Below are 27,309 nucleotides of genomic sequence, written 5' to 3' on the forward strand. Positions count from 1 at the left end.
AATGATTCTTTTCTCCACCATGTTGCATGACTCATTTCAAGATTTAACTGAACTTAGTTGAGGTTAATTATTTTATATATTTACCATGGTTATCATAAGAAACAATCAATTTGTACATCTATATCAATTTCGCTGCAGAAGTAATGGGAAAGAAAAAAATTTCACCAAAACAGGGCTAATTATTAACACCAAAATATAAAAAGCGAGGACATCAGAATATTATAAAATTTCGATAGAAGAGTAGTAGGCACAACGGATACTGGATTTTTTCTCACAAAATAATTACAGATTCCTGTCTAAGGGTTGCTACAGCCAGAGACAAATAGAAGATTTTGGCAATTCCCGAAACAGCAAAAATTCTTTCAATAATTAACAATAATTTATGAAATGAATTATACTATTTTATAATATTCCAATTATATCTAAGAAACCCGCAGAAAACTTTAGTTTATTTTGCTTTCGATAAATATAATATAATATAGGTAGGTTTAGATGTCTGTTATGCTGCAGTTCCATATCTAAATGCGTACTTTACACAGTATCAGCGGAGTGGAGAGTACAGTAGGACAGCAATTAACTGACACACAAGCGATTGGCAGGTGGCCAATCGAAGTGAAACTTGCTACTACGGAGCATCGATGTTAGCATCGTGTAAGCCCGGTCATGTGAATCGAAATGTGTGTTTCTTAAATAAGAACGTAATAAAAACTTACCCAACTTTTTATTCGTAATTTTTTTAAAAAAATCTCATCAAATTTTTATTTACGTATTAGATCTAACGTGAACCTATTAGTATCTTCTTCCTCAAACTTTTCATGATCATATAGCGGTTATTCTCTCTCTCTCTTTCTCTCTGATTCGCATGTTAAATCGTGGGTTATCTGGCGGTTATCTCTATATGAGACAAGCTAACTTTCCAGTAGAATTCGGACTCAGTTTTCAACCAAACAGCATCGCTGCTATCAACTGTTAGAAAGACTATTCTTAAATAATTAATTGTCATATATATCCCAATTATTTTCTTTTTAATTCTTGTTTCTCAAAATCCTAAAACAACTGCATTTATTTAGAATATTTTAGTTTTATTTGTAACTCTGCTTGACTAGTACAGCAAATGTATATTTACCTATGCAGAAAACAGTCATTGTTCGCTATCTTGGTTAGAGTCATATTTTTAACTTAAACAATGTATTCTACAAAGCGAAGGGAAATTTTAATACGACATTAAATAGGATATCATATTTATCAAATTATTCATATTTATTTAATTTATTCACAATATAAATAAATATGCCATTTATATATCATAATATCTACATTACATTATCAACAGGTAGACAATGTGGTCTAGAGAAATGTTCAAAATAGTAAAAGAGTGGCATATCTGGTTACCATTCGTGGAATGTCACAGAATGAGAATTTATATATGCTTATGTTTATTAAAGAAAAAATCGAACACCCCTCATCAACTTAAAAAAAAGAGATAGTGTTTCATAAAATTAGTAACCGACCTAGATAGCTCACGAATTTACACATACTTAGATACAAATACTTAGATGATTTGCTAAGAGAATCTGACAACTCGGTCTTACCAGTCAACAAAACAAAGCCAAAATCCTCTACAAAAGTCGATTCATAATGGAAAGGCTATAACAAAGAAAGTTGTCAAATTATGTTCCAAAACTCGAATTTAAATAGGATTTGGGGGTTGTTCTGGATTAAGGGTGTAACAATTATGGTTACGAAGGGCTTAATATTTTATACGTTTACTGGAAACATTCTATTCTACTCTAGTCTGCTTGTTTTATATCTTTTAATCTATCTTCGCATCAATCCTGAAAAATATGCAAGTCAGTGTGTAGTGCAAGATTTTCCCTTCCACTCCATACGCAACCAATAAGGGCTAAAGGCAGAAATCTGGGTCAGACGAGCATTTTTTTCGCACGATATGAACAAGTATGTAATAAAAATAAAATATGAATCATAAAAAGGTTTTATTTTATTCCGGTTAGCAATCTTTAGAATATGTTTTTCAAGATATTTATATGTCAGCGATTATGCAGCCCTGTACTAAATAAATTAAACATGAATACTTATTTCCAAGAAAGAAAGAACTTTAAAAGACTCCAAGTATGTCGAATTTAGTAAATATTTAATGGAAAAAAGAATAAAATTCAACACTGCTTAACCAAGGAAGGATTATTGATGTTGAGATTTTTTTTCTTAAGTATTTTACATTAAAATTCATACTGAGAGTGCCTGAATAATCAGAACAAGAAGAAAACATCCAAAAGATATTAGAGCCCTAAAGCTTCATGAAGCCTCTGGTAAAACTGGATGTTGGCTGGTAAAATTAGCTGTTGTAGTAAAACTGCTCTTCACAGTTTGGTTTTCCTGCACACAGAAAAAGTGATAACATACATTTGACTGAAATATTAAATCCTGATTGAATATGTAGCAGTTGGACTGCCGATTTGTTTGACTAACTGATGTAACACGAACAAGGGAACCTTCACTGTTATCATGTGGAAAGCTCAATTTTTTTTAATATACCAAGAAATTCACTGGCGTCCAAAAGTTAAAGACGAACTACATTTTTACCTGTATATGAAAGAATTTAATTTTCATGACTACAGCCAAATGTCAACATAAATTTATTGCTAGCATACTAATAAATTAATAATAAATTATATTACACAAAAATATGTTATAAATTTCGCACAAAGTAAGTTGCGATACGTTTTTGGCAAAAGTTACAAATTTCCTAAGGACGTAGTTAAGAAATTAATTTACAGTGCTTAGAGAAAACTATGTGGAGAGACATTTCAGTATGGAATATGTCCACCCTTGAACTGCGATGCAGCTTTCACAACGTTATCATGCTTAACACCAAATGATTCATGAGTTCTTGAGGCAAATTGGCCCACTTCTCCTTTAGAGCAAGGAGAAGTCTTGTTTTTTTTCTGGAGGGGAATTTTGAGCAGCAATGTGTCTCCCTATTGCGTCCCACACGTGTTCTATACGGTTGGGATATGAAGAGCGTGCTGCCACCCGATTCAATTAATATCTTCAGTCTCCAGAAGTATCTCCACTGCTCGTGTATGGTGTGGCATTGTCATTCATAAATTGTCCACGAATTGTCATTCGTGTACAGACATAATAATCTACCTGCATGTTCTTTTGTGTACTCTTGTGTGTAGTCTCCATGACACAGTTGGACAACTTGCAGATCTTTATTCTTCTCTAGTGCCTTATACATGCAGACATCTTTGCACAGTTTGCATCACTAGGAATGGATACGAATTTTTGGATGTGTGGAGTGAGTTTCAGAGAAGATTGGATTTGTATAAGAGGGGAGGACTTACACCTCAATGCGTTTGGTATCGAGAGGGACGTGTGCTAAAAGAATGTTCAGATGAACTGGCTATTCCTTTGACCAGGCTGTTGAATATGAGTCTCAGAACAGGGAAGATTCCGCAGCAGTGGAAAAAATGTATGGTAATTCCACCGCACAAGGGTGGTACAAAGACCGAGTATCCAACTATCGACCAATTGGTATCTTAGGAGTGGTGGTGAATATTTTGGAAAAATTGGTTAGGGCTCGCATTCAGAAATGAGATAATGGTGAATCTCTACTTTGCAATGAGCAACAAGGGTTTACTAAGAGAAGGTCATGTTTTATAAACTTTCTAACATTCTATAACCAAATGGTATTGAATTAGACAAGGAGAATGGATACACCATGATACGTTTGGATTTTGTTAAGGCTTTTGACAGAATACAGCATGACGCTGTTGCATAAATTGGAGAATATAGGTTTGGATTATAGAATATTAGCGTGGATAAGAGGATAGCTGACTGACAGATATCAAAAAGTGGTATATGGGGCGAAGGGAATGTGAGTCTGCAAGATTTAAGATAACAGCTGGTGTACCACAAGGATCAGTGCTTGGTCCACTGTTATTCAATCTGTACATTAATGATATTGGGAAGGATTTGACAAATGACATACAGCTATTTGCTGATGATGTAAAGATAGGTAGGTAGGTAGTTAGGTAGGGTAATCAGGAATTCTGCTGATACGCAATATTTGCAGAACGATTTGAATAGGCTGGAATTGTGGGCATGGGAAAATTGATGTCAGTTCAATGTCAATAAATGTAAACTCATTCACTTCGGCGTGATGAGATATCCAATGTCGATGGAATTGATGGAATTATGCTGGAAAAAACTGATGAGGCTAGGGATCTTGGAGTGTTAGCAGATAGGAAGTTGAAGTTCAGGGGCCATGTAGCAAAGATTGTAACTAAAAAGATAATTGCAATGCTGAAACGAACGTTTACATGTAAAGATAATGATGTCATTTTGACTCTCTACAAGGCCTTGATAAGACCTCACTTGGACTATTGTGCGCGGGTCTGGTCTCGTGGTTTCCGTCGTTGTGATTCTGATATATTGGAGAGAGGAGAGTGTTAACAATGATATCAGGATTGTGGAATATTGATTATAAAGACAGGTTGAGAATGTATAGACTGCAGACACTATCAAACAGGAGAAAGAGAGGTGATATGATTGAGACTTTCAAACTTCTGAAAGGGTCATAAAGGATTTCAATTGATGGAATTTTTCATTTCATGGAGGATGGGGAAAGGACAAGAGGGCATCCTTGGAAGCTGAGAGTGAATACCGCTAAGAATGGGGTAAGGGTTAAATTTCTCTCTCATAGGATGGTGCGTGAATGGAATGCATTGCCACTGAACGTTGTGAGTGCAAGCGGTGTGAATGAATTCAAAAATAAGTGTGATAGCTGGTGTGTGTGTGTGTGTGTGTGTGTGTGTGTGTGTGTAGTATGTGGCCTCTCTCGATGAGTCCCTGACTCCCTGCAGGTCTCTCATAATAATAATAATAATAATGAATTCTTATCCTAACAGAACCACGGAACATTCGAACATGATTTTGAAAAACTTCGTTGCAATATCGTTCACTCCTTTTTCCAGAACGTTTATAACCCGGTACGTTCATTAAGCATAATACCTCCCCACACCAGCACCGCCGTATCTATCCCTTTCAAGAATATTCTCGCGATGATAAGCAGTACCACTTTCACACCAGATCAAGTGTGGTCTAGAATTGGAGGAAAGACTAAAACGACTCATCTAAAGAGTATATTAGCTTATTGGTGTCTTGCCCAATTTTTATGGATACAACACCACTGAAAACGTGCTCTGCGATGAGCTGTAAATAAAGTGACGCAGACTAGGTCTTCGGGCGTATAGGCTTACTCTTCACAGACGTTTTACCACAGTTTGTCGAGATATCCGCGTACCTGTAATTGAATGGAGCCGACTTGCAAGCTGACCTGCCGCTGTGTGTCGATTATGTTTTGCTGTTACAACCAAACATCTTGTCTTCATAACTCCGTGGTAAAGCAAGGGCGACTTCTTAGCAAACGTCTGCAGCACATTCTATTGGTTTGAAACGCTGCCAAGAAATTGGATATAACACAATGTAAGATTCCAAATGTTCGGACAATATTAGTAATTTTGCGAAAGTGATGTCGGCGAGTTCATTTTTTCAGCATATTAGATGTTACAGTTTAAAATGGATGCATCATATTACAAGCAGAAAATCACAAAATTTAGATGATTTTCTTAAATCATAAAGAAACAAAATAGGCGAAGCAGTTGTCTACCTAATAAGATTTCCAATAATTCTCTCCGCGTGAAATCATCTAGGTGTCTTTGAGACATTACAAGACACCCAAGTTTGCAACTTTATTCCTTCACGAAAAGAGCTTCCTTCAAACCAATTCGCTTAGCGCAGCCTTTTGCCTTTTGAGTGCTACCACGTGGCCCTTTGCGCTGTATTCTAAAATTTGAATCCGTATCCGCTTTCTATTGGAACTCGTCTATTATACAAATTGCTATAGTACACACACAGATACGAGACCCTTCGACACTTCTGCGCATGTCAACAGAAGGAGAATCCATTCCGATAATAGGGTAATCAATCCGTACTGTGGGATGAGTTGTTTATTATTACACGTCGGGAAGTTAACTTCTCTTTTATGATCATTGTAGTTTTTAAAGTGGTAACTATTTTGTTTGTATAACAGTTGGAAATTTTTACCTATAAATCACGTGATTTTGCGTGTTGTTGACCAGTTCGTTCATCGCCTTACTTTTTTTCCCCTTTCAACATGAATTGACGCTTCTTGGCAGTCTGCAAACGAGAGCTCTCACTTATGTGGTCGGACTTTACAAGCTGATTCGTCTGAATTTGGGGGCTGTAATCTTCAGAAACAATATTCGTTCTTATGGTTTGGACACCAGTGTGCTTCAATGCAATGTAGAAATATATATATATATATTTCTACATTTCTATATTCTATATATATATAAACATATATATATATATTTGCGGCGTTTGTGAAAGGATAACACGAAGTATACGGGATAGAAATGAGGGACAAGCAAGCGCTAAATGACGCGCCTGTGCTCTTAGCTGACAAGGTATTTAGTCTACTCGTATTCACAGCCTATGATCAGTCTATTCTCTCCCAGGAAACTTGCTATGTAGAATCCAACAAACATTCTCTAACGTACAACACGTCTATAAGACTAATATAAAGTTCGAGTGTATAATCTTTAAAATACAACCTGAATGTGCATCTTTCAGACATTCATAGGAAGGGTGTATTTCAATAGGGTGCTGTTGAAGCTGACACTCCTGATATTTAAAAAAATGAATACGAAGCAGACGTCGATAAGGCATCTGAGAACAAAGAACATATCAGTCAGTCAACAAGTAATACCATCTAGTTTGACTACATGCTGAATCAAAAAAAAACCGAAAAGATCTACTCATTGGAGGAAAGATAGAAAGCTGTACAATTTTAGCTTAATGAAGGAAATAAAAAGCATATTAGTTCCTTTATAGAAGAAAAAATTTCATTTTCGTCATAATTGAGTGTGAACTTTATAGGTGGAATAATCAAACTGTTAAAAAAAAAAACGAATATCTAGAGCAGATGCGAAGGCTTCCTTTTTTTTTTTTTTTTTTTGATTTACTACTTGTGATGTGTACTGGGCCACACAAACAGATTCGCTATAAATGATAGATTTGCATGACTGAGTGATTTACACTGTTGGTGAAAATGATGTCGGCGAGTTCGTGTTTTCAGCAAATTAAATTTTACACTTTAAAATGGATGCATCATATTGCAAAAAATCGCTAAATTTATTACATGATTTTCTTAAATCACAAAAAAACAAGATAAGTAAAATAGCTGTCTACGTATTATGCATGCCAAAAATAACTGGAAATTCCTCGATATCCGCTGCGTGTACAATGTTTACCAATCATATTTCGAAAGTAAGATATTTTCTGAATGCACTTCGTTGTTGGACGAAAAATAGCAGTTCCTGTTTTTTTTTCCTTTCCTCGCATCAAACGTCACATGAGAATAAACAGGTGGAAACGCTTACAAAAAAGCATCGGAGTTGATCATCTATGTTTTAATTCAAGGCTTCGGGTTTAACAAAAAAGTCCATGGAAGTTCCAGGATAAGTGTATAAAAAAGGTAATCCCTAACGATATGGATAGTATCATTAGGGACTATATAGTCTTTCTGGATAAATTGCCACAATCACTGTATGGTGAGTCAGTCCATTTCCATTTGTAGGACATCGGTTTGCATCTCTCATGCTTGTCCTCATCCGATAAGGTGTAGGCATTGGATATCATAGAAATCAAAGCACTTTATACTTAAGTCTGGTAGTTGGACCAGGAAATAACAACACATAGGTGTTTTCCTGCAAGTAAAGTTTCCAGGATAATATGATATCAAAGTCCTTATGATTCCGAAGAGGTTGTCAATAGAGGTCATCTATTTTTAAATATCAAATAGTTGTGGAAGATGTCTTCTTGTACCTACAAGTTGCTATTTTCAATAATTTTATTTCGCACCTTCCCTAAGGCTCTTTTTCTCTCTAATTGAAAAATAGCAAGAATACTAATCATTAGGCCACTAAGCATTATTTGGTGTTAATCGTATTGCTCCAGAGGTAGATTTCGTGGCTTTGTCAGGAGATGAGCTTCGACCAGCCAGCTGTGAGCACTATTAAGCCACACTGGAACAAAGTATTCTGTTAAGGAATACAATAATGCCAAATCTGTTGAACGTAAGGTGCTGGCATCTCCACCTTAGGATGATGCCTGCTACTTTCTTCAAGAAGTTATTGCGAAGTTTGAATTTTTCAGAACCCTCTGTCAAGTGATCTTTCAAGCTCAGGGATCTGTGAGTCCCTCTAAGATATTTTTCGGTTCTGCTGAATTTAACTGTGCTATTTCTAAAGCAGATTTAGGAGCGTGGTTCAATTGGCTGTTATTTAAACGGAAAGCAAATGACTTCAGTTTCATAGCACAGTTTATGCCTATTGCGATAACCAGTCAGTACATTTTGTCGACCCAAAACAGTCTATGACAATATCAAAAATTTAATCAACAGGAAAAACTCAGTCAATGCAGAAGTCTTTCGTGAGAAAAAATATTCTTCAAAATAATCAGCGACAATGTTTTTCGAGTTGATATCTTTTAGTGGGTGACAGAATCTTAAAACAATTATTCCTTTACAATCAATTTTTATGTCACCCAGATTCTTTATCAACCTAAGTTGGTTGATAAATCCACATACACTGCATAATATGTGGCGCATCGTCTGCCGTTATTTATTCTATAGGCGCAGCTCCATCCGCGGAGAACGAGTAGGAATTATGAATTATGAATCTTAAATGTTCGTAATGTAAATTAAATATGTTCACACGTCGACTTTCTACGTGATAGTGACGGTGACCTTTGGCAGGATGAATACATCTAATCTAGGGCAAGAACAAAATATGAGCGAGTTTTTTCTCCTAGAAACTCTTTTTAATCTTGAAAAAGGCAAACCGGATAGATGAACACATGCAGTTAGCAGACTCAATACCATGACCCAACAGCTCTAGTTGCCCCTGTCGTAATTTCCAATAATCAAACCGAGCGTCTTAATTCAGGTGATGTACGTAGGATCCTCCCCAAACTTCACTTCGCCCGTCAGATTGCAGTAGATTGAGTGCTGGAACTTCAGAGTACTCCGAAGACAACAAAAAAAATCCATACTCTGTCATATTTTCTGACGCTTAGTTGGTGTTCCAGCAAAAAGTTCTGAATTGGAGTATTATTTGATAGGCTCTGAAGCAGAAAAACGGCAGGCTCCACATGACTATGTTGAAGGTTCCCTTGCCAGAGTAGAGTTATTGTCGTATGGAATTATAGATGAGCAACTAAGTTTATGAAACCAGTATATTATGCTTGTTAATTGTGTATGTTATCTGGCCAGTCCCCCGCCCCCATCGTATGAGACCGGCTATCTTACTTTCAGTTGAAAATCTCTCATAAAAGATCTTCGGGTCTGGAAGGGATCTGAACCTGGGTCTTTCTAATCCAATGGTACCAAATAAAGAGAGGTTTCTCTCCTTGTAGGAAACGCACCAAACTCATTGTGTTTTTATTGTTGCCGATATCATTAATGAACCTTGTGCCAAAGTACAAACCACTAGCCACTATTTTTCCAACACATATCGAAGTGATCCTAACAGAAATTTCAAGTAAATATGACACAACGAGGGATTGTGGTATTTCATTATTTATAATACTGTTTGGAAAATACCCAGCTTTATTGTTCTTATTCTGTTGAAGAAATGGTAATATCGGAACCATTCATCTGGTTCAAGCAAAGTCTTCAAATGCTGTCTGCCTGAGTGATCAATAAAGAAATAAACACTATTTTAATTGAAGATAAGCCAGTGAAATCTCCTTTGGTTTGGAAATTTCAAAACTGACTGAACCTTACTGGATGGATTTTTATTGAATCTCATGCTAAGAAATGTATTTTCATTAACATACAAAAAATCCTTCGTATATAGACCATGAAATATTCTATCAGTAACTTTTCAACGTTTCTATATGCAATGCTACAGCTCAGTATGCTGGGATGTCTAGTTTTAAGGATCTGTTAAGCAGTCTAAGAAATCATTTCCCAAATCAAATTTTTCTCAGAATATCGACTTTTGGCAGTTCTTCCACATTTTAAGTTACTCAACACATGCTGGAATATATTTGTCTGAATATAAATATTTTGTTTCATTACCATAAGAAAATCTATGTAATAAAACTTCTTTTCTTCTTAAACCACTTCGTTTAATAATTTTGGTGTATATATTATCTTCTGATATTATGAGGCAATCCTACTTAACAAATGTACTGTTTTATTTATAGGCGAAACGGAAGTCGTTTCCCCTGCCTCCTGGTGTTCTCAGCATTATCTGTATCATACAAATTCTTTGTAGCTCTCATCTCAGAATTCCACATTTAATTTCGCGATCACATTGCATAAACGTGGTCGAGTGTTATTCGTATATATATGTTTCACTAAGACATTACCCAAAGGATTTTTGTGCATGCAACAAATTTTTGGATAAGAAAATTCGAACAGAAAATAATAAACATAATTTACGTGTTAATTTAATTAACTGAGTTTCTTTAGAGTACTTACCAGCTCACAGAAAGTAAGCGCATAATAATGTAAAATGGGAACATTTCACGTCTTTTTTTTTTTTTTAACAGATTGATACATTTTGAAAACGGAAAATAGTTTCAGATCAGCAAATCAGGTATAAGCGAGGCAATCGCTTTGGAAGCCAAAGTAAAGGGGACTGCAAAGCCATGAAGAGATTACATATTTTAGACTGCTTTGGTACCCTTTGACCGACATTACAGAATTCAAATACTAGAACAATTCAGTGACTGCAAAGCCATGAAGAGATTACATATTTTAGACTGCTTTGGTACCCTTTGACCGACATTACAGAATTCAAATACTAGAACAATTCAGTGACACATACAAATACAGACGTAATTTTGTCGCTGAAAGCAAGCATGCTTAAAATAGAATACGATTATACTACAAAAACGATTCGATGTTCACTTCATATTCCATCATTGGCATACTGGAAAATAGGCACTTTGAGAATTTATTTAATGTAAATCTAACACACGAATGATTGTAAGCCTATAACACATTATTACTATTATTACTACAGCGAGTTAAGAATTAGATGATCCGGAAACCCTGTGATCGAACGTGGCATTTTAGAGCCACTTCAGGCCTCCAATAAGCTCCAATGGTGCTTATTGGAGGCCTGAAGGGAGACGTAAAATATTTACCACTTAAAATAATCATACCTCGCATATTGAAGAGTTCGAGAAGAGTGGTATCAGTTCATTGAGGTTGACCAATATATATATATAATAAACGCAACAAATTTTAAGATTGGAATAAAAACAATTTTATTCTTTCTTTGTCTAATCTCATTCAGTTACCAAAGCACTAACAAGTCTATTCCAGATCTCAATCATTCTTCGTGACAAGCTTAATCTACTTTATACAGACACATTACGTAATTAAAACTAAAGATACAGATAACGGTATAAAGTATATTAGTATAAATACCATTCTATATTAAAAATAAAAAATAAAACTGCCAGCTAGAGGAATTCTAGCTGGCAGTTTTATTTTTGTGTGATTAAATCTTTAATCACACAAAACGAAACAAGCAGACAAGTGTAAAAAGTTTGTGAATGCGCGCGTGTGTGTGCATATATCAGAGTATCAAATATATGTTTTAGAAAACATACCAAAAGATAAGTAGGGATAAAAATTATAAAAGTGAATTTAGAATTTTACACATTTTACAATTCTATTAAAGAGAGAAAAGCAGTAAGAAAATCAGAGTGAAAAACCCACTAAAAGGTGCGAAATAACTTTAAAACCTTTTTGGATGGACTCCAACTACGTATTGGAAAACCTTGAAGTGAGAGTTCACGGACAAAGTGGATGAAATAGCTAACATCTTATTCCGGTGCCAAATAAATGGGTCAGAAGGGCTTTGACTCGTGTTGAAGAAAATGAAGGTTCGCTTTCTAGTGGTCTCGATAAAAAGAGCAAGACGGGAAAACTCGGTATAATCTAACTGAGTTGTGAACAGTACAGTTTTTTTTTTTTCAAACAGTAAAGAGTTATTTATGTATTCCTAAACTGAGGTTTGAAATTTTTGTAAGTGGATCAAGAGTATATGTTTCAGTTCTTTCATAATGTTTCCCACTTTAGCTGAACAGAAAAGATGTTGATTAACAAAAGTTGTTGGGAGAATTTCATAATGAACGTGCAACACTAAAATTAAACAAGGACGTTTCATGTTCTCAGCCTTATCAACAGGAAAGAAGTCAGACAATACTCGGAAGCCCGCATGATTTTCACTATCGAAACAGCATGTTATAAAAACTAGTTCGTCTTTCTCGATTTAATTAATCAGTTTTGCTCACCAACAGACAAAAAACAATGCACACATAGAATTCTTTTCTGTCGATTTATTACCACAACTGAGCTAAGAGCCAGTTTGAGGCCTATGAATATGGAATCCCTTTGTTTTTGTTAGTGACTGTATGTATTGTGTTGTCATTCTGAATCGTTTCGTTTAATTTTGGGACAAAAACAGACTGATTTAAACTAAAACAGAGATAACTTCACAAAACTAAATAGTAAATTGCATTGAAAGCTGAAACTATCCACCAATACGAGATTGTAGATGCTTACACATTGTTGAGAAAAGCCTCGCTCTCACTTTTATGTTACCATATTGCCTTAACTAGAAGAATGATACCGATATGGAGATAAGGAGGAGGGGAGGAAAGCAATTAGAATAACAAATATAGCAGAAGGAACCGCTTCTAGAAATGTGTGTGTATAGAAACGCATTATGAATGAGATTTCTATAAACGAATTGCTTATTAAAACGATTTATTTCTAAAAAAAACGAAGTTTGTTACATAATATTCTTGAATGATTTAAATATTCCGAGTGATCTAAAGCACACAATTGATGTTTGCATAAACATAACGTTTATTAAGAGGTGAAGAATGGTTTGACATTTTCTTGAAAGTCACAAATAACATGTTTACGAACTTTACGATTCTTCAAAGTGTGTAGGGAAGGAAAAAGTATAACTTCAATAAAATCATTAGCCATTTCGCCATGTCCAGCGGAGGCACAGTGAATAATACATTACAGCCTACCTTGACACGTGACAACTATCTAGGTAAACTCAACGAATTCCAGACCAACACACCAAATTTACATATCAAATACGTCGTAACGTATCACACATCAAATATATGCATACAGTATTAAAAACAAAAAAAGAGCTAATAACGTCCATGTTATTAGCTCTTTTTGATGACACACATTAGTTATATCCCATAGTTACATATAAAACAGAATGTGAAAATAAAGAAACCACATAAAATATTCTAATGAGATATAAATACACTGCTCAAAAATAAGAAGTGTAAATGTATGACTCAGAACTGTAGATAGAAATTTGGGCATATAATGTACACATGTAATTGTTTACTTAAAATGATATTCCATAAATAACCCAAAGAAATACTCTCAGCCAACAAATTAGAAAAGTAATTCACTTTATTAAAGTTATGGTTGACTTCAATTCTTTATGCCAATACTAAAGCATCATCGTTAATACAGCATTTATGAATTTTACTAGCATGTCACAATTTTTTATTCATCTACATTTCAACGGTAAATAGTAGCAAAATCATGTTAGGGGAACTTACTGAAACTCCCTTCCTCTCTCTCTCTCTCTCTGACACACACACACACACACACACATATATATATATATATAAAATAAATTAAACTAAATATAATATTCAAAGGTCATTACTGATTTTTTTTATAAATGACACTTCAAAAATGCCGTGCTTCGATATAACTTGTTGGAACACTGGCTTCAAAAACCTATTGAATAACTTCTCCGCTTAACGGCCAGCTGAGAGTTTGAATTAATTCAAAATTTTGCTTCTTACATCAATCACTCATACATTAAATTATCTTGTGAGTAGAGCCGTGAGCACGTCGCAACATTTATTCTTCCACTAGAAAAGCAGGCTTCGAATCTTTTCAAGACAAGAGGAACTTTTATAGAGACTTTTGAAGGCAAGTTAGCTAGTCTCAATAATGAGATGGCAGGAAACATTCCCTTTCTCGGAAAAGCTTAAATTTATTCCCACATAACAGGAACAACTGGAAGATACCACGTGCACAATTAAATATATTGGCCTCATAAGAATTCCAAAGCCACACTAACATCTCATGTATTTTCATGACGGGATTTTGGCTCGTTATTTTTTTTTTTATTCCCAATCAATTTCAGAATATTCTCAAGTTTAAATTTGAACTAAAAATCAAGTCTTAAAAACAGCGATATTGAGCCTCCGTAGGACAGTTTCGAAGATGTCCTTCGGATGGAAACAGCTGCATTTCGAATCTGGTCGGAGACACGAACATTTTATGAGGGTTTTTCAACTGAAGGTGAGGTAGCCAGTCTCATACAGTTGGGGCAGTGCTTTCTCTCTCTCTCCTAGAAACTCGGGTTCTTCATTCCACAATCAGGCATGGCCATATGGTCAGGAGAACACACACGCAATTTACAAACAAGTCTACTAATAGGCTATCTACTTTTTCTTTGAATTATGGTTACAAAATTCCGGAATACTCAGAAAGTCGTCGGCTCTTAAAGGCCAGTTGTAACTACTGATGATGATGATATTACCAAGTTGATATCATGTATTGTCTTCATCATCATCACCATATAAGACTAAAGGATTTATATAATGACTTATCTGACAATTGAAAATATTAAGACTAAAGGCGATATCATCACCTTTAGTCCTAAGATTTTGGAAATTGATAGTAGCCCAAAGATTTTTTTTAGATCTGTAGACTTACTGATGACGAGAGCAGTAGACAACTATTGCCATTTGGTGTTCTTAAACTTATATTGCTGTTTGAATGGTGTAAGTTCTGTGCTCGATTTTAACTTTGCCAAAAATTAGAAAATTATACCTCCACTTTACTCATAGCTGCGAATCTATCTGAAGGAGAAACAATTCCTTTTATATGTAGTTTCAGAAAGCACTGGTCATTGTCTCTTCTTTAATAAAATCTTGCCTAGACAATTGGTATAATTTTATTAAGCATTATATGGAATTTAGTGATTTAAAAAAGAATCAAGAATCAAAATTCTTTTAGTTTAATTTCTAATAGGACAAGAAAAGTAATATACCTATTTTACTAGATACGTTTCGCAAAAAGCGTAAGCGGCTATAAAAGTCGTTTCGTCCGTCCGTTCATCCTCTGGACGCTGTCTGAAAAGATTTTACATACATTTTGAAAATCTATCAAAATTCAAAATCATATTTCATTAGCATCGTTCTGATTGAATGGAATTTAATAAAATTTAGAATTCAGGTTACACAAGATAACCATGTGAGTCAAATTTCAGTTTCAATCCGTTTCATTTTTATTGACAAAACGATTCGAACTTATACAAATAAATCCGTACTAGATGTGTAAATTAATAACATTTGATACTGATGGCTTCTATTGGACTAATCGTTGTGTCAAAATTAGAGAATAAAAAAAAAACTCGTCTACAGTCAAAGTCAAAACACAGGACGCATTTTAATAAAAACGCGTTTAATGGTTTGGCAGATTCGTACGTTTTTTCAAAACGTACTTTTTTTCAAAAGTACCACCACTAGTTAGCATTCACTATCACCGACATGATATTCCCCATTTTCCTTTGTGTGTTAGGCGCAATGTCTGTCACCGCCAGGGTAATTTGGCTTGCTTGAAAACTTAGTGCTCTAATTGGGGGGGGTAATCTTATCTGCATAGTGGTGCATGGCTATCAGTTGCGTGTGCTCTTCTTGTCAGTTTTCCTGTTTTCCGAGATGAAAAACTCTAGTTTCCGGGAGGAAAACCCTTTCACCGTCGTATGAGACCAGAAAATCCGACTTCAACTGAATATCCCTAATAATAGTTCTTTGAGTCTTACACGGTATTCGAACCTAAGTCTTTCTAGCCAAAGGGCATCGTCGAAACCATTTGCGCCACCTCAGTCATTACCACAACACTATCAAGTGTGATAATGAGTGATGTAATCACTAGATAAGAATGTGATTACGAAATGAACTTTTTATGATTTTACAATCATTGCGTTACTTGGTCTTTCCTGTTGGTGCTCGATCTTCATTTATGAGCGTTTGTGAAATTAACGAAATGTGTCATTGCCATTGTCCAGTCGTGAAAATTATAACATCAGCAAAGCTGCTATACTGTCCTATACGTGTACCTACTTTTTTAAACTCAAAATCGGACGGGAAAAAATGAAATATGTTTAAATAAAGAATAAACCTAAATCGGTTTAGATGTTCGGACTTTAGCGTAGTGATTTTCCTACATTTTACTTTTGTTAATACTACTATCAGAAATAAGAATGTAACTGAAATGGCATGCATTATACTTCCTCTATAACTTCCAATGTAATTTAGATAACTACCAGTGGTTCTTATCTCTCACACGCACATACACACACAATAAAGATAATCGCTTAGTATTGACGTACCACTGCATCTAATGCACAGCGGTAAATGATGCCAACCATAACGTTTATCTTTGTGTCTAGTGAGACTGGAAAATATGGCGAGAGACCCAAGGCAGAAAATACTGCGTAACGGTAGAAATTGTTATAAGATTATATCATAATATCACAGGCAATTACAATTTTCGATGGGACATTCCAGTAGTTGATTTAAATCCAACTTAATAAATTACAGAACATGTACGTCATAACATAATAGTGCAATACCATATAATCAATCATACTGAAGATTACTGCATTTCTTGATCAATGAACACAAAAGAGCAACTTAACAAGCAAAGATGCATACTAAGACATTGAAAATTCCTAGTGACAGCAACTTAACGGAAAACAGTTGGGTAGAAAAGACTGAATGTTTTCATTTTTTTATGAAAATCAATGATGTGAAGGAGAGTTTAGAAAACAATGATATTTTAAAGCAAACAATTATTTTACATAGAACTAATAAAACCTCTCGTTCGATGCAACTCACAGTTAAAGTCGAAGTTAAAGAATATCATTTACTTTGTATAGGAAGCAACTAATAATAATACGTTTATGTGCACATGTATTACTTTCGTATATACATAAATCGTTTCTTTTCAAAGTAAATTAAGTAAAATGAAAGTAAATGAAGGTGATTTTTCTACTTTTGAGTACTTAACAGACTTTCAGTTTGGTTGTGACATATTTCATAAGATTTATGAGAGCATGTTTTAAATGAAAATACATATTTACTTGATTACACAAGATGCAAATTTACAAATACACACATGGGCATTTAATCAAAAAGATTATGCCGGTCATATCCACCAGTCGCATAATAACTTACTAGAAATACAATTACATTTTCGTTTTTTATTTCAGTTCCACTATGTGAATATATAAGTACGGTGGAGAGCTTGTGTTCATAGATTTAAGAGAATGCCGCATAATAGTAAGTTTATGTAAATTAAAAGGAAACAAACAATAAGAAGAAAAATAGAAAAGCAGAATATAACATAAAAAGAATCAAATACTATGCTAAAAAAGTCAAAAAATGAGATAAAATTAATAAAATATATTTGAAAACATTAATATCAAAGAAATCTTTGTATACTTTGCAACTGTAGGACGCAAAATTCGCATAGCATACACATGTATTACCAAAGTCTACAATAAATCAAATATACTTCATGCTATATGATACCGAAGTATCCTAATAGCATTACAGTATTCTGTTCAAGTTACAGCGAATAAAATTTCTTTTATAAATCATTCAACAATTTAACAACTGTTACTAAAAAGAAGATATACATAAATCACTGTGTTATTTTGCTTTCATAGAAATGTTGACAAAAACTGTGGCACTGCAAATCAGAACTACCCAATTGCACACTTGATTACGAAAGACTTAGTTATGAATAAGATACAAAGAATATTCTTAAAATATTGCATTGATATTTCTTTAGTTTAACATTACAAGATATATAATGCAATTTCTTCTTTTGACAAGTTCGTTAACTTGTAGAAAGCGTAAGAAATGTACGGATAATTAATGGGCCTGAATCAAATTCTTGAAGTTTTTAGAAGAAATATAAAGAACTATACTATTATAGCTTTTTCAGAATAATCACTTTAAAATTGCTAACTGAAGAGCTGCATTGTGGCTTAGGAATTCAAGAATCAGTTTAAGAGTAGAAGAAACGAGGAACATCTTAAAGAATAAGTATAATTTATATCGAAACAAGTAACTTATTCTTGAGTATCATTTTTGATAAAGGCTCACCGACAATCACACATTCTGTTTTAATCATTGAATACATTTGTTTTGTTATTACAGACAAATGTATTCAATACATAAAACATAAGAACACGATATGTCAAATAAGCTAATAATATACCTAGATTAAAATAGACTTACCTTTCTTTTAAAGTATTCATTAGGGGAAAGATCCATGTATGAATTCAATTTATCTGCAATGTACATAGTCATCCAAAACTAACATATTTTGGTTAGCATCAGCCGATTGAAGTAGAAGCAGCATCTCAGTTTCCCTTATATTTATGAGTACATTCCAGGATATGTTAACCGAATCTAAAATTATTTTACGAGCCTTGAGTTCCAGTGCTAGTTCTGTTATCTGAATTACGCGGTTGTTCTCCCACAGGATCTCCCGAGTACGGAATTTTTAAAAAAATGCTATCACAAGTAGCGAAATGTAGAGAGAAGAAGCTCAAGTATAAATTCTTTCCGATGCTGCAGTGCATTGATGCTCTCCCCGCACTTATCCCGCTAAAAGTGACCGGCGAAACGAAGAGAGGCGCATGCAAAGAGTTCGACACCACTGCCACCTACGGGGAGAGAAGGATCAACATCTCTTCACTAGCGTGTTTCTCTCTAAGTGCGCCAGTTATGTATCCATAGGAGTTCGCTTCTTGGTATTCTATGCGACTATCGTTGCCGGTAATGAAGATTTTGTTGAGCGGAAGGAGCATCAGGTAATGAAGGCACAAACGTACAATATTTGCTACATGTTAATGACTACGAACACAAAAGGGAGAAGTAATTGGTATTTACTAGCCTTGATTTTATTCGTAAAATCTTGGATTTTTTTTTTCTTAGTCGAAATTCAACGAAACAACAGAATTGTCAAACCACTGTAATTAAAGGGAAAAAAGCAAGGAAATAAGTAGAAAAGAAAGCTCTCTAATCTCTATTTATCTAAAGAGTTTCCATCTGCAATTTTTTAGGTTAGTAAAAGCCGAATGATGGAAAAGATCTTTGCAGCAGTAACCACTCATGTTTAAAATAAAAACAATGGTTGCCAATGGTATGAATATGATAAAAGAATAGAACTGTATAATATTTCTAATTTATTAGAGCTTACTTACCATTAGGATTTAAACTGTTTAATTGTAAATATATCAGTTTTATATATTCGTGCTCAGTGCCTCATACTTCTTGTTACTTTATTCTTAGCATTCCTAATACAACTATAATAATAAACGGCTGTTTTAGCAATTTACTTTTAATTATTCAATCAACAATAAAGAGCTTTTACTGTGCTTAATAAACTCAATTATATCTATACATTAAAAAACGTTTTTCTTGAAACCTGAAACACACAACTTTTTCCGTAGAGAACACTAATAGACAACTACTACTAATACTTTTAACAGATATGCTTGATTTATTTTGATGAAATATTTTAAAAAGGGAGCTGAAGAGTGGTGAAAAACAAGATATAAATTACAAGAATTGCACATTTGAGTATACCTATTATATAATAAATAGCTAAGAACTCAAAAAAAAAAAAATTTGTAAACCTTATAAGATAGGATATAGCTGAATATTTTAAAGAGCTAGGACAATGAAATGTCTTATTATCGTCTTTCACCCATGTATTCTTCCACTAGTTTGTCTACTTCGCAGTAGGGAAAAAACTTTAGTCTCCCAATGGAAAAAAATCCTGAACGTTAACATCAAGATTAATGATTAAAACCAAGTAAATTAAACGTGTCTCTTTTGTCTCTCGACACCCTTTGAATTCAACAAAATTAGCACTATTAGTTTAAAAGCATGCAAAACATTTTTTTCAAGGTCTTGAATAAATCCACTTAAAAGCAGTTTCATTTCCCATGTGAATATTAATATCACTGATATCATTGAACACTTTATGAATCCGTTAGATTTTTTCAAACGCATGCTATTTCATGTTTAACGCATCTGTGATTGTATAAATCACATTTAACAATTCTGATATCGCCCCCTCTTCTTAGACGGGTATCACAGAAGAGAGGAGAGAAAGGAACAATAAAGTGACATTTAGCACAGTGATTGCAGTTGGGCATTTACAAGTCAGTAATAACTAAATTAAATATAGCATTATCCATTCTTTATTCACTGATAATACCCTAAGAGGAAAAATATTCAAGTTATTAAACGTTATTTATAAATCCCTATAAATCGATATTTTATCTCTTTCATATTCTTCAAATGTTTCAGAAAAGGTATTCTAATTGTCATTGATAATTTTGATTATAAAAATGATAAATGTTATAATTTATAACACTTATAATATTTATAATTTTAAAACAATTACAAATATTATAGTTATAAATTAGAATTAAATCATGAATTTCGTTTAGAATTGCTCTGCTTTAGAGCTACACTTTCAATTCTATTACACAGATCGATATCCATTTATGTAAGATGATTTCGTCCAGTTGGTCTTTCCACAAAAAAGTGTGTTTGACTGGCGTTTCCTTTCATGGAAGTGACAGCATGTTTCTTTATTTTGAATACATCAAGGTTCTTTTTCAAAAGGTCGGCTCCATAGCTGTTTACACGATAGAAGAAAGGCTGTCGGTGTATGTCTAGTAGTTCTTGCATTTAAGTATAAAAAAATCGATGAATTTGTCTCTCGACACCCGAGATCACTACTTATCTAGCTTCATCCTGAAAAATTAACAATTCGACAAAACGAATAAAATGTGTCTTATTGGCTACCTAAAAAAATACTAGAAATGCAACAAAGTGAATTGCCATTTATTGAAAGGAAAAACAAATCAACCATCTAAATCTACAAGTTTCAATTTCAAACTATTGAACTTAAAAAATCATCTGAAAACCTTATTACTTCAGCAGAGAAATAGGAAGCTTGATGACTACGAAATATGCTGGTTAATAGAACAGCAATCTACCAAATAATCATAATAATTAACACATTAATGCTGGCCAGGTTGGTTTAAGTCAATCGTGGATATAAATGTTTTGTGAATGTCTTCTGTCATTGTTTGGTGTAACACAATCACTCCACTTATAGAAAAACTGACACAGTTTGAAAAAAATGTTCTATTTTTAGTTTGTAGAGCAGAATTTCCGATTACTTAACTAGCTGAGTGATCAGCTTATCCGCTCTTCAATCGACAAGCTGCGTGTTTGAATCCCGCGGTGGGCGTGAATGTGTCTTTAGGTGCGAGTTGAATTTCATCGCTCGGTGAGAGACCACTTCCCCGCTTACTGGAAACCAGAAGTTGCTTGAAAAAGTTCATTTTTGGTCTCTCGTGCAGTGTTTCCGGATTATTAGGAAATAAAAAATACAAAATTAATAAAAACAAAAATATAGAAAATAAACCTTTAGCCTTCAGCAGCACTAATGTATTATAGGTTTATCTTTCATGGGTTGGGGGATCATTTAAAAGCCTCCGAACTAATATTAATGCATGATAGGCTAACAGCCTTTTGTCGGTGGGATTCATATATAACTAACAAAATCTAGAATTTTGCCATTCTTAAATGACTAGTAAGTATCTTATATCATTATAATTGAGTACATTATGGAGGACTTATACCTGCAAATACAAGATTTAAAATTTAAATTAAATTATTTTAAAATGTATCACTATTCTATATTTTATACTATCTTTATTTTCTAATATTGCTTATCAAAAGGGAAGTGGATCATTAGGGAAGTCACAAGGAGATCTCCTTCACCCCCCCCGTCTCTCGGACACATCACTTTCTCGAAGACACTGATTCTGTATCATAAGTATTTTCATCCCGCTGCTCCTACCTTACTCGTCGTTATTTCTGTATGTTTTTTGAAGCGTGTAAAAACATGAACCACTGTTAATCGCTATTCATATACACTTCAGTCTCAAACTTACCCAACCAACTTTTCATCCTCCTCTTTCATTTCATTAAAACAGCTTTCATCACACTGATTTCTTCGAGAACTACAGCCTCTAACTGTTCATGAAACACATTAACAAAGTTCCTTCCTTCTCCTTAACCACTTGCTCACACGTAGTACTGTCGTGTTATAGGTTTGGCAGCCTCTCATGAGTCGGGATGATAGGAAATTAGAACAAGAAATTCTGGAATTAACATATTCTTATATGGAAACTGAGGAACACATATTTCTCAGTGGTTGTTCGTTATGTGATTTCCTTTCGTGATAAGCCCTTTGGACTTTTCAAAATAAAAATTATGCACAGATGTGTAAGAAACTCCTTTCGTCCTATACCTTACACCACAATCACGTATGATAAGTAATCATAACTGTCTTCTGGAGTTCATGATCAAGCTAAAAGATACTTAATGTTAAAAAGTACAACTAGCAGGTCATGCAAAAATCTCAATCTGTATTATGTTTATTGACAAAAAGATTTAAATTAAGTATACGCATATGCTTCACTTTAACAAGATCAGGTTACTACTCACTTCGCTTAGATATCTACTTTCTATTATTATTTTGTACCGCAGACGTATCTTTGTACTGTCATTTTTTTTCCTTTTATTATATTAAGATATCTTCAAGACTACAATTTAATAAGATGATGTATAACGCAGATAAGCAAACCTAAATTGAAGCAATTATTTCGACTTGCAGTAAAAGAGATATTGATACTAAGAATTCCATTAATACCAGTTGATGACTGTTGCAGTTTCCTATTCATTCAACATTCGCTATGTCAGTCAATAAACCACAAGGACAAACATTCGAACGTCTATGTCGACTTGAGATATGATTTCTTCAGTATGTAACTAAAGCAAGAACCCAGATATGGGAGAATCTATTTATGCTCGCAACTGAAAGAAAAATTTTAAATACACTGTTGATGCACATCAGCATCAATAAACGCATACGCTGCATTACTGAGATACATCGCACAGAACGTTTTCATCCTTAATGACAAGAACAAAGATTGTCAAGCTGGAAAAATTGTGCCTTGTTTTATGTCCATTCTAATGAAAATCTAATAAGATTCTGATCGCGAAAAAGGAAAAATACCTTCAATCTAAGTTTAAAAATTCCAAGTTCTAATTTAAAAATTATACTGAAATCTGAAAAGTGAAAAAAAAGAATAATTCTTCAAAAACCGTTAGATTAACTCATTTAAAAATAAATGAATAAAATACCAAACAAAGCCGGATACTTTTATCACATTTGAAGAAACTAATTAGTATAATTAGTTATCGAGTATAATGCCAGATATAATAACTGATATAACAACTCTTATTTTATTTAATTACTTATATAATCACAATTACGCCATTTATGAGAACTAAAATTTGAAATAAATATTAAATGAAAATTTGAAGTAAATTATATTAATCAAACAAGAAACGTTAAAAAATACTTAAGAAACATTTCCTAATCACTAACCCCCATCCCAACCTCACCGTAGTCTAAATCCACCTGCTTTAAGATGGCAATTTTGAAACTATATCCACTATGAGGTGGGGAGTGTTTCATTTTCTTAGAAAAATGTTCATATTAGAAATGCAACAACTTATATTTCAAAAATAAAGTTGAATACAAAACAGAATCTAATTAGTCATTTATCAAAATGATTTCAAATTAAGAGTGCAGGATTACTGTGATAAAGAAATAAACATATACATATCACACTAAAATAATCTTAATTATCCGATCTACCAATTACCCACCCATCTTACCCGACCTTCTGGCTTGAGACTGGCTTAGAGGAATAATGATAACCTTTCCTTAATTATCGTGTTCCACGAAGCCTGGGGATTGGATAAGTGAGATAACCTGGTTAATTGAGTGCATCCATGTTAAAGATACCAAGCTATTTTAAATATAAACCTGGGTTTTTTTTACTCCATTTTCCAAGTAAGCAAACAGACAAGTCAGTCAAGTTTGCGCCTGCAAGTGTTGCAAGTCAAGACAACTCGTGGTAAAGGTAGATTAAGCTCTGATCACTATTCTTAATATTTACCCATAATGCAAAGCACATCTCCTGGAGGAGATGTATGATGCTATGTATTAAAGGCAAGGGGCCACTACCCAGACCGGTTTCGACCTTTATTGAGGTCTCGTCAATGGGAGTCAGGTAAGAAATACTAAGTTTTAAGTAATACAGAGCTTATAAATATGCTTATAAATGAGTGCATCCATATTGTATCCGTAAAGATATGCAAATAAAAGTTTGCGTATGAAGTAATTTCGTGGGTGTTCTTTACACACACACACACACGCACACCAGAAGAGCAAGAAGCCTGACTTCTCATATACTCCTCGTTCCCCATACAATATCGAAATGACCTTTATGCAGATATTATAAGCCAATATTTGCATAATGCATTCCAATTGCATTCTTGGTACATTCATTCATATTGCTATTATATACTCGTGTATATATATACATACATATATATATATATAACACACACACACACACACACACACACACACACACACACACACACACACACACACACACGTTTCCATGAACTTAAACAAAACGAGGAAATTTGGTAGGAATTGGTCATTCGTTCTAATCAAATTATATCCGAAAGGTGAGTGCAAATTCATCCAAAGAATTTACACTCACCTTACCCTCTGGAAATATATTCTACTCGACAATAACTCTGCATTCAAAAAAATCTTGCTGACATGCTTGAATATCATGCACTTATAAAACTTCAAGGATGACTGCATGCTGTTTCTACCTTTCTCCTCCATTCTGCAAATAATTTCGTCACACAACACAAACACGTTTTTCTTCCATACAAATGTATAATTCATATTGTTTTCACTTAATCTTGATAAGCCTCATTCTGTAGTTGCGATATTGAGAGAATCATTCGTCTCCAGACTTGTACTAAAGTTTGTTCTCTTTCCCAGAAATCTTAGAAATCAAACCTGCTCAAAAGTAGTGCAGAATGTCGTTTGAGCATTGGTAAATAATCAAATCTGTCCACCACTACTAGCGTCATCGGTGGTTCTTATAGGCTATTAAACGCCCACGACCTTCCAAATATCTTGGATTCGTAACCATAAGAGATAAGAGGGTTAGTTCAATACCTACAAGTGTACTCTGTAAGTAAATTGTGTGTGTGCGCTCTCGGTCAGGCAGAATAAATGAACCTTATATCAGTCTGGTCAATTTGCCTAAATAGGGGATGAAAAACTCGAGTTTCCTGGGAAGACAAACACTCCAATCTCCATATAAGACCAGATAACTCATCAACTGAAAAGCCCTGATAATGACAGATTCAAACCTAGGTCTTTCCGTCTGAAGGATATATTCGAAACCGAATGAACTACAGAAATGCTCCTAAATCTGTCACCAGTAACTACATTCTGTACTTCCTTCATTTATTTCCCAAAGCAACTTTGTATTTCAAATTCCAATCCCACCTTATATTTAATAACAGTGAACCACTCATTCAACTATTCAAAGTTATTACATCACTTTCCCTTATTATCTGCCTCAAGCTTACATTATACTCAAAATAATTGAGTATACTGTACTCGACATCAGTCAAACTTATGTTAATGATTCCAACCATGAAACAAACACAAAAACCCTATGGGTACCTCAGGTGTCACTTCTCTGTATATTGAGCATTCTTCTTATACGCAATTCGTTGTTACTGATTAGACAACCAATATCTTATCCAACCATTACTCTAGTATCCATTCTCTTTTTAACTAAGTTAAAATGGCAACTACTGTTCTTTAAAACCTTTGATTACAACAATTGTCAAAAAATCTTAGCAAAATCAAAACAATATTTGAATCTACCGCTCAATTGCAGTATTAGAAAATGTAAACTAATTAAGAAAACAATATCTCCATGACATTTTGCTATTCTTTACAGAATATTATATTCTTATAATATTCTGTAAAGAATATTATAAGAATATAATATTCTTATAATATTCTTTACAGAATATTATAAGAATATAATATTTTAATAAGAATAACAGAAACCGTCAAGCATTGTGGTTTTTCTGACACAATTTCTCAACCCCTTCTTAAACACTACTTCAGAAACGAAGTCTATAATTCGTTTTCTTTATCTTAGAACTCCCTCTGTGCAGTGGCGCTATCATTCACTGTTTCCCCATTTATTAGCATATTTCCTGATGAATGAGTGGATTTTCATTAAACATCCACGTCAGGAGCAGCGCTGTTTCTCTAATACACTCTCAAAACACGTTGCCATCTCAAACATTTCCATTACCTTGTTCACATCTTATATCCTTAATATCTCGATTATTACCTTTCATTTATCCAACACGCAAGAGAAACAAATCGGTGATCGTTATGAAATACTTCGAACAGTTTGAACAATGCATTTTGTACTTTCGTGTGAACATCCTTGCCATACACCAAAATCATTGTGTCATGCCCAAGCTAATTGCAATTAAAAGTCTGCCCAGTGGTCAGTTTAGATATTTATATCAATTCCACTAACTAAAAGACTATAGTGAATAGGCAGGTTAAAAGTTAGATAATACAGAAACCAAACAGAGACCAATGAATTGAAATTTCGCAAATATCAATGTCAAAGTGAGATTCTAGAAAAGCCCGTTGACTGCATATATAGAGAAAAATCTATCCACTATATAATAATAAAAAAGCAGGAATGTTTATTTTGTTTTTAAATTTGTGGAATGTATAAGTGAAGCTATGGCATTAGTAGTTTTTTCGAGACTTATTTTATGGTCAAAATGTAAGGTGGTGTTCGTAACATAGCGGCATGACGCATGCTATTGCTTTCAAACGTTCTGCCTTCGAGTTCAATTTACTCAACAAATGTTCTCTGAATTAATAAAATAGAAAGGAAAAAAAAAAAGAAGGCGTTATTTTAGGGCGTGCATGCGCGTGTATACACACACACACACACACACACACACACACACACACACAAACCTAGTACCTCGTAAATACAGTATATTATTCAT

General features: G+C 34.0%; 1 protein-coding gene across 1 annotated transcript in view; it reads right to left on the reverse strand.

Annotated features, from left to right (window-relative positions):
- The window catches only part of LOC150106512 (uncharacterized), a 317,654-nt gene extending 298,794 nt beyond the window's left edge, over positions 1-18,860 (reverse strand). The window contains exon 1 of the mRNA XM_090393017.1: positions 18,505-18,860. The gene's annotated coding sequence lies outside the window, so the exon portion shown is untranslated. The remainder of the gene's footprint in view (positions 1-18,504) is intronic.
- Positions 18,861-27,309: the final 8,449 nt, after the last annotated feature.

This window comes from Typopeltis vanoorti, chromosome 5 (genome assembly GCF_054136105.1).
Source record: "Typopeltis vanoorti isolate ZY-2024b chromosome 5, IOZ_Tvanoo_1.0, whole genome shotgun sequence".
Lineage (NCBI taxonomy): Eukaryota > Metazoa > Arthropoda > Arachnida > Uropygi > Thelyphonidae > Typopeltis > Typopeltis vanoorti.